Here is a 12474-nt window from a genome sequence, read left to right as displayed (position 1 = left end):
TGAAAAGATCACAAGTTCAAGGTCTGCACTGGGCACAGAGTGAGTTCTAGGTTGGTCTGGGAAAAAGTGAGACTTACCTCATAAAAACAAAATCACACCAAACCAAATCAGAAGAACAAACTCAACAAACAGAAAGTGTGTATTCTCTCCTGGTTTCCTAAATTAGCACGTCGTTGTCTATGAGCTCAGATTTGTGAGAAATGTCTGAGGCTGTGTGGCAAGCACAAGCTGCTAAGATGAGCTGCAGACTCAGAGGAAAACAGGTGGATCACGGGGAACCCTCGGAGGAGAGGCCAGCTGTCTTCCATTCCACAGCCATTGTGGTCCACAGGGAATAGGAAAACAGCACTAGCCTTTGCTACTTGGTTCAAACTGGGTCTGTGTGGAAGGCTGACCTGATGTTCTGTGCAGAAACTATGGCAGAGCCTTGGCCCTCAAAGGTCACGCTTGTCTCTTCCGTCAGGAAAGGAAAGAAGCTTCTGAGTTCCTCTCCCCTCTCTTTTAGCAACGCGAACAAACTAAAATCGTTTTAACTTCTAACTCCAAAGCTAGGTGAGGTGCCACAAGCCGATAATCCCAGCACTTGGGTGGCAGAGGCTGGCAGATCCCTGAGTTTTAGGGCAGCCTGATCTACACAGTGAGTTCCAGGACAGACAGCGCTATGTAGAGAGACCCTGCCTCCAAAAAACCAGACCCCACAACAAACAAGCAAAAAACCAAAGTGAATTCCAGCTCCAACTGTTGGCAGGAAAAAAAAAAATCTTTTCTTTTTTTGAGAGAATGAAGTCGGCCCCCCTCTCTCTCGTACACACATGCACACACAGACAAATAAATGTAAAGAAGTTCCTTTTTTTCGTAGGAGCCTGTGGGGGCCCAAAAAAGACATCTCCTCTCCCCCGGAATTAGAGTTACAAAGGGTTGTAGGCCATAGTGTCAATGTTGGGAACTGAACCCTGGTCCTCAGACAGAGTACTAGTCACTCTTAACCACTGAGCCATTTCTCTAGCCCCAAATAAATATAATTGAAACAAAAAGGTTTTTTTTTTTTTTGTTGTTGTTGTTGTTGTTGGTTTTTTTTGAGGTAGGGTCTTATGTAGCCCAAATTGGCCTCAAACGTAGTATGCAGCCCGGAGTGCTGTTCAATTTCCCAGCCTCCTGCCTCTACCTCCCCAGTGCTGCGGTTATAGGCACGTGGCATTACACCCAGTTTGTATAGCGCTGGGAATGGAACCCAGGATTCCCTGCATGCTGGACAAACACTCTACCAACTGGCTGAAGTCAGGATCACGTGCTGGGATGTATAGGTATTCAGCACCTCAATTTCCTATTTTGGGGTGTATAGGTATGCACAACTTAAATATCCTCTCTGGGGGTGTACAGGCATGCACATCCATGCCTGTCTTCAATGAAAGGAGAAGCCGAAAACTTTTAATTTTGTGATTTTTTTGAGCTGAGGACTGAACCTAGGGCCTTGCACTTGCTAGGCAAGTGCTCTACCACTGAGCTAAATCCCCAACCCCTAATTTTGTGATTTTTAAGGCTCCTAAGATTCTATAATTCTGTCAGAAAATTTGTTTTTAACATGTTTTGTGAAGGGCCTGAACCAACTACAGTCATTGGACTGTTTGGTCCAACTTCGTTTCGTGTCTTGAGCAGGTTGGAGACCTGGCAGTAGTTCTGGGTGGCTGTTACTGGAGTAGGACGAGTCATGGCCCTCACAGATAGTTGGCTAGTGTGGTCATCTCCTCTAAGAGCACATACTGAGCAGATGGCTTTTCTTTTCTCTCTCTCTCTCTCTCTGTCTCTCTCATTTATTTAACATACCAACCACAGTCCCCCCCCTGTTCCTTTCTTTCTACCCCTCCCCTGCCCACAGACAGTTTTTATTAGTTGTGCTTCACCTGTTCTTGAGTCTGTGGGATGCTACACTGCCACCCTGTGGAGCCGCGGCCTTCAGCGTCAGCAAGGCCTGCTGCTGCTTAGCTAAGACCCCTGGAGATCACACACTCAAACCCACACACTGCTGATTATGTAAGAATTAAGGTAACGATTGCTTTCTGTGAAATGAGGGCATTATAAAATGATAGTTACCATGGGAGTCAGTTTCTAGGAGCATTTGTTTGGACAGAAACCACAGAACTCATGGAAGAAAAAAGTGGGTTTTCTATTTCCTTCTGAGCTAAGTTCCATTACAGGATGACCCCATGTCTCGTTATGTCCGGAATTAACATTTTCCCAGGACTCCACGTGTGCAAACCAGGAGGGCTCCCAGCAATCTGAGTCCTGTCAATCTGGAGAAAAAGAAAGAAAGAAAAAAAGAAAAAATACTTCAACAATAAAATGGAATGAGGCACAGTTATGGGCACTCTATGAAAAACTTTAGAGGCTTTATACTCGTGGCTGGAGATGGCTCAGTGGCTATGAGCACCCACTGGCTGCTCTTCCAGAAGACCTGGGTTTGATTTCCAGCATCCTCAGGGTGGCTCACAAACATCCACACCTCCAGTTCCGGGGAATCTGACACCCTCTTCCGGCCTCCTTGGGTACACAAATGTACATGTGGTCAAAATACCCAAGCACACAGAATAAATTAAAATAAAAATTTAAAAAGACGTGACACTCAGACAAAGAAGCCAGGCACACAAAAAGCACACATTATATAGTTTATTTTTAGGACATGGCTACAGTAGACATTGTTTACTGGCGGGAGAGGGAATGAAATATGATGTGAATGGGAATCCATTTCTGTTTGGATGATAGAAATATTCTGTAGTTTGGTAGTAATGCTCGTTGAACAACTCTGTGAATATACTAAAAGCCACGAGACAGTATACGTTCAACAGGAGAAGTGTATGGCATGTGAATTATATCTCCATACAACTTTCTGAAAGTGAATAGATCTGGGGCATCATGTTCTCCCTGCAGCCAACTGTGAGCGAGAAGGATGCTGAGAAGGAGGCAGAATATAAGAATGCAACTTACATGTCAAAGTTTCCATGACTGACTTTCAGTTCCAAAAACTGTAGAACCCATTAACTTGGAGACAATTGGAGAGAGAAGAGAAGCCTGTACTTTCAGACACAACCTTGGTTTGCGTAGAACTGGAGATTTATGGGTACGTCTCAGTTTGACTTCTGGCTCGGTCACTTTGCTGCCCAAGCCCCCATTTCCTCACCTGTAGTGGTTTTGGGAATCACGTTCACTGAGTTGAGTCGGAGTGATAAAGGAGGCGTGGTCTCATAGGGTAATGGTGGATGTTCACACTTATTTCTCCCATTGCCAGGCACTGACCAAGCTCTGAGTCTGGGTGAAGGACGGAGAGATGCTCTTCTCAAGCTGCTCAGAGATACTGTGCTGTAGGCTGTTCCTGGGAGAATTTGCACCATCAGACTCTCTAGAAGTTGTCTGGGCTTTGTCTGCCCAGCCTGTCAGTGTTTCTAAGGTCAGACTATAGACAAGACAAGCTTTGATGGCCTCAAGAAGTTTTTTTTTTTTTTTTTGTCTTGTTCCCCTCCCCCCTCTTTTTTAATTTAAAAATTCCATTTATTGGGTCTAGAAAGGTGTCTCAGTGGTTAAGAGCACGAGCTGCTCTTCCAGGGGACCTGGGTTCATATCCCAGCACCCACACGATGGCTCACAACTGTCTGTTACTCCAAGCTCTGCGTGCATGGTGGTGCACAAACCATGAGTGGATTCAGGCAAACACTCATACACCTAAGACAAAAATAAGTAAAAATCTCAAAAAATAATTAAAAATATATTTATTAATTTATCCATGTGTGTTCACATGGCATGTGTGTGGAGGCCGAGGAGAACAACTTCTGGGTGGTTCCTCTCTGTCCACCACGTTCTGGGGATAGAACTCAGGCTGACGTGCTTGGCAATAGGGTTTCTCTGTGTAGCTTTGGAGCCTGTCCTGGATCTCACTCTTTAGACCAGGCTGGCCTCGAACTCACGAAGATCCGCCTGGCTCTGCCTCCCGAGCGCTGGGATTAAAGGCGTGCGCCACCACCGCCCGGCTCTCTGAGCCATCTTGCTGTGCTGTTTCTTTTTTCTTATGCTGTTTATTCTGTAGTCTTCTTTACTTGTTCTCTTCTGACCACCCTCCTGGGCATGGTTATTATAATTTTTGATTCATAGCACTAGATTATGCCCTGTATTTAAAACACGGCCATTTTTCTAATCCTCCACAGCGTGTGCGATTAGCAGAAGCTTTACATCTCAGTGCTGGTTGTCTACTGCCTACTTCTCTGTTTCTTCAAATCGCCTTTTGCTTTCCTGAGCTTCATGGAGCAGGTGCTCATCACTCATAGGTCCTGGTTACCGCAGGGTGGCACATGGGGCTTGCGCACGGAACACTGGCTCCAAGTGAGCAAACTAATTCATAGCAAGGGACCTTTGAGGAGGAGGACAACATTCTACTTCATATTTATCGTGTTCCCTTGATATTGCCTTTCCCCACTCTTTTTCTTTCAGTGTTCCCCCACCTAAAGTGTCCACAGTAGAGACTCTATGGGAGGAATAATAGGGAGTCCAGCATTGCCTGGACTCAGACTCCTGGACTTGGTGTTCTGTATCTCTGCTTCCTACTGTACTTGAATCTGAGGGGTGCTGAGGGGATTCTAGAGGAGTTTGCTCATTTCCAGGTAGGTGCTCTTACCGGAGAGAACCAGCCACAGCCCTAAGTGGTTGAGTTGATTTCAGGGGGGAAAAGAAAAGAGCTTCTGCTCCCACCACAGATCTAGACCTGGTCAGAGGGAAATCATGCAGAACCCACCCACAAGGCATTCTGAGACCTCAGGAGGTGGCTGAACTCCCTCACAGAAGAATGAGGAAGGAAGAGAGAGGCCGAGAGAACCTGCTGGACTTGAATCTCCCTTTAGATCTACCTTGGGAATTTGCTATTGTACTCAGCCTGGAAAACGTCTATTGAACCCCCTGAGTAAGAGGTGGAATGAACGTACCTCAGGTGTGGTGGTGCATGCCTGTAACTCTGGCACTTGGGAGGTATAGGCAGGAGGATTGGGAGTTCAAGGTCATCCTCAGCTACACAATGAGTTCAAGATTTACCTCTGCTACATGGGTCATGAGACCTTGTCTCAGAACGAACCGAACAATATAAAGAGTTCCGCCCCCCCCCAGAGACAGGGTTTCTCTGTGCAGCTCTGGCTGTCCTGGAACTTGTTCTAAAGCCTTTGAAATCAGAGAGCCGGGGCTGGGGATTTAGCTCAGGGGTAGAGCACTTGCCTAGCAAGCACAAGGCCCTGGGTTCGATCCTCAGCTCTGAAAAAAAAAAAAAAAAAATCAGAGAGCCACATACCTCTGCCTCTCCAGTGCTGGGATTATGTCAGCATAGCCTGGTGTAAAGAGATTCTTAACCATTATAACTAATGACACCTCTATTGCCTAAAACTATAGTGGTTTATTAATCTATTTACTTAAAATATTTATCTGAGCTAAGGAGAGAAATCCCTCTAAAAACCAAAGAAAAGAAAAACAGGAAACAGAAAGGAAGGAAGGGAGGAAGAAAGAAAGAAGTTCAAATAAAAATGAACCAACCAGACAAGCAAATAAAAGGCTTTTGAGTGAATATTTTGAGTGCAGATATAAAACCAACTAAAAAGATGTATCAATGACTAGGGCAGCTGGTGTGCTATGTGTTATATCACACTATACATAACAGTGAAGCATAAAATCATAGCGAGTTCAGGGCACTGTGGTTAAGTTAGTGTTTAATACGTGGGCTAACGCTCACCAGAAAACAAGGGTTCTGTATTGGTGAAACTATTAAGGCCACTCCACGTAGTTAAAAGGGAGGTTTATTTTGTGGGGTAGCTTACAAGTGAAGGGATAGGTAACAGGGTCAGGGAAAGATGTAGCACAGACCAGCGGTGTTCTCTGGAGAGCTCTGTTTGGTCTACCTCCAGCATCCAGGGTCCAGGAGCCAAGAGAGCCAGCGCATCCTGATCTCGGGTCTTCAGGGTCCTCTCTCGGCCCCGCCTTGTAGGTGTGACAGTTACCGAAGCCTCAATGGGGGTTGGAACTTCCAGGTCAAAGCTGGAATAGCTACCCACTACAGTTCTGTGCACATATCCCTGACTGACCTGGAACTTGCTATGTAGACCAGGCTGGCCTGGGAGTCACAGAGATTCACCTGCCTCTGTCTTGAGTGCTGAGATGAAAGGCTGGGACTACCACACTCGGCCGTATGTATATGTGTATGTATGTGTGGTAAGGTGATAAGGTCTTCAGCAGCACACACCCCCCCCCCCCCGAAGCTGGTCTTAAATTTGATCTGTAGTCGAGGATGACCTTTAACTCTTGATCCTTTTTCCTTTACTTCCCAAAGGCTGGGATTATACTCAAATACCTCCACATCTGGCTTATTTGTTTATTTGGTATTTTAAGAGACTTATGAAAATAAGATTTTATTACGTTGTGGAATATCTGAAGAATATGCAGTAAAGCACAGAAGCTTCGGTTTAATCCCTGATACAAAGACTGACCGTCGTAGGTTCATTAAAACATGCTTGTTGTACAATAGAAAAGAATCTCCTTTGGGTTTGCAGATACGGCTCAGCAGGCAGTGTGCTTGCCTGACACACACAAAGCCCTCGGTTCAATCTGCAGTACTACATGAGCTGGGTATGATGATTCACACCCTACTCCTAGAAACAGGATGTAGGGACAGGAGGGTCAGAGGTTCAAGGCCATCTTTAGCTACAAAGAGAATCAGCATAGGCTATGTGAGATCCTGTCAGAGAGAGAGAGAGAGAGAGAGAGAGAGAGAGAGAGAGAGAGAGAGAGAAGAGAGAGACAGAGAGAGACAGAGACAGAGACAGAGACAGAAACTCTTTTCTGAATCTAAACTCTAAGCAATAAGTCCAAATATCTATCTATCATCTATCTATCTATCTATCATCTATCTATCTATCTATCTATCCATCTACACATACACACAGAACTATAAAGTATTGTGTGTGTGTGTGTATGTGTGTGTGTTTATGTATGTGCACACCATCACATTCAGTTTATATGATCCTTTATGTATAGAACCCAGGGCCCCACGTATATCAGACATTCTACCACAAGCTATATCTCTACATACATCCAAAGTTAAGTTTTCACTTATGCTATTTACAATAAAAGTCAGGCTGTGGTAGCCTTGGCTGGCTTGGAACTTGCTATGTAAACCTCGCCCTGAACTTGTGGCTTGGGTTACCTGAGACCCTGCCTCAAAACAACCAACCGAAAGCTCTGCGTCAACCCGGAAGTCTCAGAAGCCCTTAGAACCACCCTGAGTTATATGTGGATTTCAAAAGAAGGGAATTAAACTTTGATAAATGAAAATGAAGAAGTCGTATCTTTGCGAAAGCTCTATTGCAGACCCCCCCTCTCCTTATAACTTTAAAAACAAGAACCTTGATAGATGCCCCAAGGCAGTTTACTTCCAGCCCCAGGTAGGCTAGCCAGCTTTTTAACCTTGGTGTGACCCGAGTCCAGCTCCCCTTGCTTTGCTCTCTCTTGTCTGTCCTGTTGCCTGTGACCTAATCTACAAGAAGAGCCTTTGGACAGGAAAGTAAACAACACATTGTTCTACGGTAGAAGGGTTTTGCAACCATTTTGCGTTGTGAAATTTCCTCGTTCCTATGAGGACTGACGCCTTGTCTCAAATAGCCATGGCAATGGTCGCAAACTCAGATAAAGGGACTGAAGAAAGACAGGAAGTATTTTCTAAATCTGGTCAGTTTCCTAGCCCTTCTAGGAACAAACTGGACTTCTTACAAAGGCATTAAGACTCTAAGGTACAGTGCTGTATTTTAGAGTCATTTGCTGGCTCAGTGTATATCCATGTGGTCCAAGGGCTTTCATGAAAGTATGTGAGTATTGAGATCCCTTCACCAAATATAAATGGCTAAGGAAAACAGCTTCAAGTCTTTATTCAGGCAGTAGAAAAGGTGAAAGACCAGCAGCTGGGGACAAGAGGAATAAAGTGCACAATACCATCTGATCCAATATTCTGTCACCCTCATTTGGAGGTCGAGAACCAGCTCTGGATTTGTTAAGGATTGAATATCACTACTACAGCAATTTTTTTTCCAGAAACAAGAACTATAACAGGGGTACTTCTTCCTCAATTTTGACAAATGTGTTAACACATTTATATAAATGTCACGTGGGTGGGCCTCCCAAAAAGATGAATAGATGAATTAAGAATATTCATGGTCAAGTTGGTTGGCATATTCCTTTAATCCCAGCACTCAGGAGGCAGGGGCAGGTGCGACCCCTGCCTAAAATTAAAGAATATTCTCTGCAACAGCCAACACTAGGGTAGGTTGACGTACTTACAAGGTATCATGTATTATGGGTTTTACAGGAATATATGTCCAAAGCATGCTAGAAAAATAAGTAGACAAATAAATGTTTACATGGCCAGACTGTGAACTCTTAACATACAGGTGCAATATTTTTTTTGTTTCTTTGTTTTCTTTGAGGTAGGGTCTCTCTGTATAACAGCTCTAGGTGTCCTGGAACTCACCCTGTAGACCAGGCTGGCCTGGAATTCACGGAGATTTGCCTGCCTCTGCCTTCTGAGTGCTGGGGTTAAAGCTGTGCGCCATGACTGCCAGGCTGTCAGATGCAATTATTTTTAAGAACAGAAATCTGAAATATTATTATTTTTCTTATTTCTAGATAAAACTTAGTGTACACTTGGAAGGAATTTGTTGTTTTGAGACAAGGTTTTACATAGCTCAGGGTAGCCTCAAAGTCACTATGGATCTTAGAATGACCTTGACCCTCTGATTGTCCCGTCTCTACCTCCCAAGTACTGGGATTGGAGGCATGCACTAACACACCTGTATTGCAAATCATTATTTTTTAGTTTAGTTTTTGAGTCTATAATAAATGTTCATGGTATAAAATTCCACAATTATGAATGGCTAGGGAGCAAAGAATAAATATTTCTCTCCTTCACAGAGAGAGTCTAAACTTCCTGTAAACCAAGACCCTCCACTTCTGTTTGGATTATGATACAATCTTTGTTTTGCTTTGTATCAATGGGTCATAAAGCAACTGTTAGGTCGGGCATGGTGGTTTAGGCTGTAATCACATCACTCTGGAAGCTGAGGCAGGAGGATTGTTTTGAGTTTGAGGCCAGCCTGAGTTACATAGTTAGTTTTAGGTCAGCCTGGACCACAGAATGAGAGACCTACTTTAAAAAAAATAGTTCCATGGCTTTTTGGAGCCCACTCCCTGTAGTGGGGTACCTTGCTCAGTCTTGATGCAGTGGGGAGGGGCTTGGTCCTGCCTCAACTTGATGTGCCAGACTTTGTTGACTCCCCATGGGAGGCCTTACTCCCTCTGAGGAGTGGATGGGGGTGGGGAGGGATGGAAAGGTGGAGGAGAGTGGGAGGAGGGAAGGGAGGGAACTCTGGTTGGTATGTAAAATAAAAAAAATTTAGAATAAAAAAAGGAAAAAATAGTTCTATGTAAATACAATATGCAGAAATAATCCTGAATGGAAAAATAACAATGATTTCTGATCTTTCCACTCTACAATCAACTCAGAGTGCCTCTTTTCTATGTTTTGGCAAATTGTCAAAATCCTTCCTAAGTTTTCATCAGTGTTCAGCATTTACCATTGTGTTTTCAGTGTCTGAATATCTCCACGAAAGATGTTTCATGTCTCTCAGAGCCCAGGCTGACTCGAAACTTGCTATGTATTTGAGGGTGACCTTGAACTCCTGATCTTCCTGCTGCCCCTTCCCATAGACTGGGATTATAGGCATGTGTACCGTGTATGACTAATGTGAATTCTCTTCACTGGCATGACTTCCTCTGGGGTATTGCTATTCTGTCAAACAACCATGTTAGTGTTATTTAAAAATATATTTATATTTTTATTTGTGTGTGTGTGTGTGTGTGTGTGTGTGTATTCACATGCGGGTGTATGTGCCTGTTGGAGGTCAGAAGAGGGTGATGTATCTCTTAGAGCATAAATTACATGGTGCTGAGAAGGAAACTTTGCTCCTTTGGTACTAAAGCTTGTATTTTGAATGTCCTCCACAAAGGCCCGTATATTAAACATCCCCCACCAAGGAGATGCTCTTAGGACCTAGCAGGAGGTGATTTGTCCTTGAAGGGATAACTTTTCTAGAGTCTTGTCTCTACCATATCAATAAGACAGGAGCATAATTTCTTTCTTCCAGAATCTGGGCAGGTCTGTAATTCTCTGTAACCAGTGGAAGGCAGTAGATGTAACCTTATGATCTTCCTTCCTTCCTTCCTTCCTTCCTTCCTTCCTTCCTTCCTTCCTTCCTTCCTTCCTTCCTTCCTTTCTTTTCTTTCTGGTTTTTTGAGACAGGGTTTCTCTGTGTAGCCCTGGCCGTCCTGGAATTTACTCTGTAGACCAGGCTGGCCTCGAACTCATGGAGATCCTCCTGTCTCTGTCTCCCGAGTGCTGGGATTAAAGGTGTGTGCCACCCCGCCGCCGCCGCCCCCCCCCACCGCCTGTGACCCTGTGATTTCTAAGGACAGCACACTCATGTTTTGACAGCTGTCCACTTCCACCCGGCTCTCAGCACCGCTGTGAGTGATCTGATTGCTCAGAGACCATCAGGCTGGGAGGAAATTTAAGTCAACTCACATGGAGAAATAGCATGATGTTCAGACAAATAGATTACATTTAGATTGTTTCTGATCATTTATTTTCCCTCGCATATATTTTTGAGACAGAGTCTCATGTAGCCCAGGTTGGCCTCAAACTCACTCGGCAGTCAAAGCTGGCTTCGAATTCCTGATCCTCTTGCCTCCAGATGTTGAGCCCTGGGATTATAGGCCACTGTCACCATGTCTGGCTTTTTTCACTCTTCTACCCCCACCCCCACACCTACCCCTGCTGCATACATCTGCTTAGTCTGATACTCACTGTGTAGCACATGCTGGCCCAAAATTGGTGGCAATACTCCCCTGCCTCAGCCAAAATTATAGACGGTACCACCATGCCTGGCTGAATTTTCTTGACGTGAATAACTGCAGCAAATGTCTGTAAACATACTCTTACACTCTCATAAATTCATGTGCTTATTTGGTTACACAACCTAGATCAAACACACAGTCTTTAAGGTACAACACCTCCTCTTCATACCCTACCAATAGTCTAAATGAACCTCCTAAGTTTTCAGGCCACATTGGAAGTCTGTTTTGTTAGCCAAGTAAAAGTTACAAGTTACAAGTGCTGCTTATGCTAACAGAAGAAAAGACACTGGTGGTTCAAGCGAAGAAAAGTGAAGATTTATGTATTTTAATTTTATGTGTATGAATATTTTGCCCACATGTACGTATGTGCACTATGTGCATACAGTGCCCATGGTAGCCAGAAAAGGGCATCGGATCCCATGGAACTAGAGTTACAGATGGCTTTGAGCTGACATATGGGAGTGGTGAACAGAACCTGGGTCCTCTGCAAGAGCCTCAGCTACAAATTTGTTGAGAGGAGGAAAATGATTTCCTGCAGAAGATGTTCGGATTTCTAGGGTTAAGACACAGACTAGCTGTGTATTCTTTAATCTTCATTTCTGAAAATGCAGCAGACTAACAATGAACAGGTGAGCAGCAGGAACGTTTTTTTTGTTTTTTTTGTTTTTTTTTTCCAAGAAAACAAAAGTTGTGGTTAAGTATGGGGCCAGGTCACTCTCCATTCATGTTTTGTTGGACTCAGTGTTAACCTTTACCAAAGGATGCTCAGCTGCAGACAAAGCCTTGTGTCCATGTAGCTTGAAAACCTGGGTTCCCCGCAAAAGGTTAAATGATACTTGCTCTTCTTGATTGAAGACGACAAGCCAGTTTATTCGATATTTCAGATTGTTAGTAAGGATAACATTACTGGTACCATGGCTCAGTGGCTAAAAGTACTTGCTGTCAAGACTGATGACCTGGGTTCAATCCTCAGACCATCATGGTTGAAGGAGAGAATCCAATCCCACAAGATGTCCTCTGACCTCCACATACTCATTGCAGCACATATGACTTACAGACACACATACACGAGCGTAGTAAATATAATAATAATAATAACAATAACAACAACAATAGAAAAATGACCACACACTTGGAATATGGAGGCAGAAGAATTAAAAATTTAAATTTGGACTGGGCATGGTGGTGCATGCCTCTAATCCCAATATTTGAGAGGCAGAGGCAGGTAGATCTCTGTGAGTTCGAGGCCAGCTTGGTCTACATGGTGAATTCCATATCAGTCAGGGCTACATAGTAAGAACTTGTCTCAAAGAAACCAACAGATAAACAACAACAACAACAAGATAATTCAAGGTTAGGACTGGGGAGATACATTTGTAGAGTGCTTGCCTAGCATGTTCGAGGCCCAGGGTTTGATCCTCAGCTACCAAGAACTGGATATGGTGGTACACAATACCTGTAACCCTAGCACTCCAGAGGTAGAGGCAGAAGGGT

Source organism: Peromyscus leucopus, chromosome 8a (assembly GCF_004664715.2).
Source record: "Peromyscus leucopus breed LL Stock chromosome 8a, UCI_PerLeu_2.1, whole genome shotgun sequence".
In the NCBI taxonomy this organism is placed as follows: Eukaryota; Metazoa; Chordata; class Mammalia; order Rodentia; family Cricetidae; genus Peromyscus; species Peromyscus leucopus.
Note: the sequence above shows the minus strand (reverse complement) of the source record.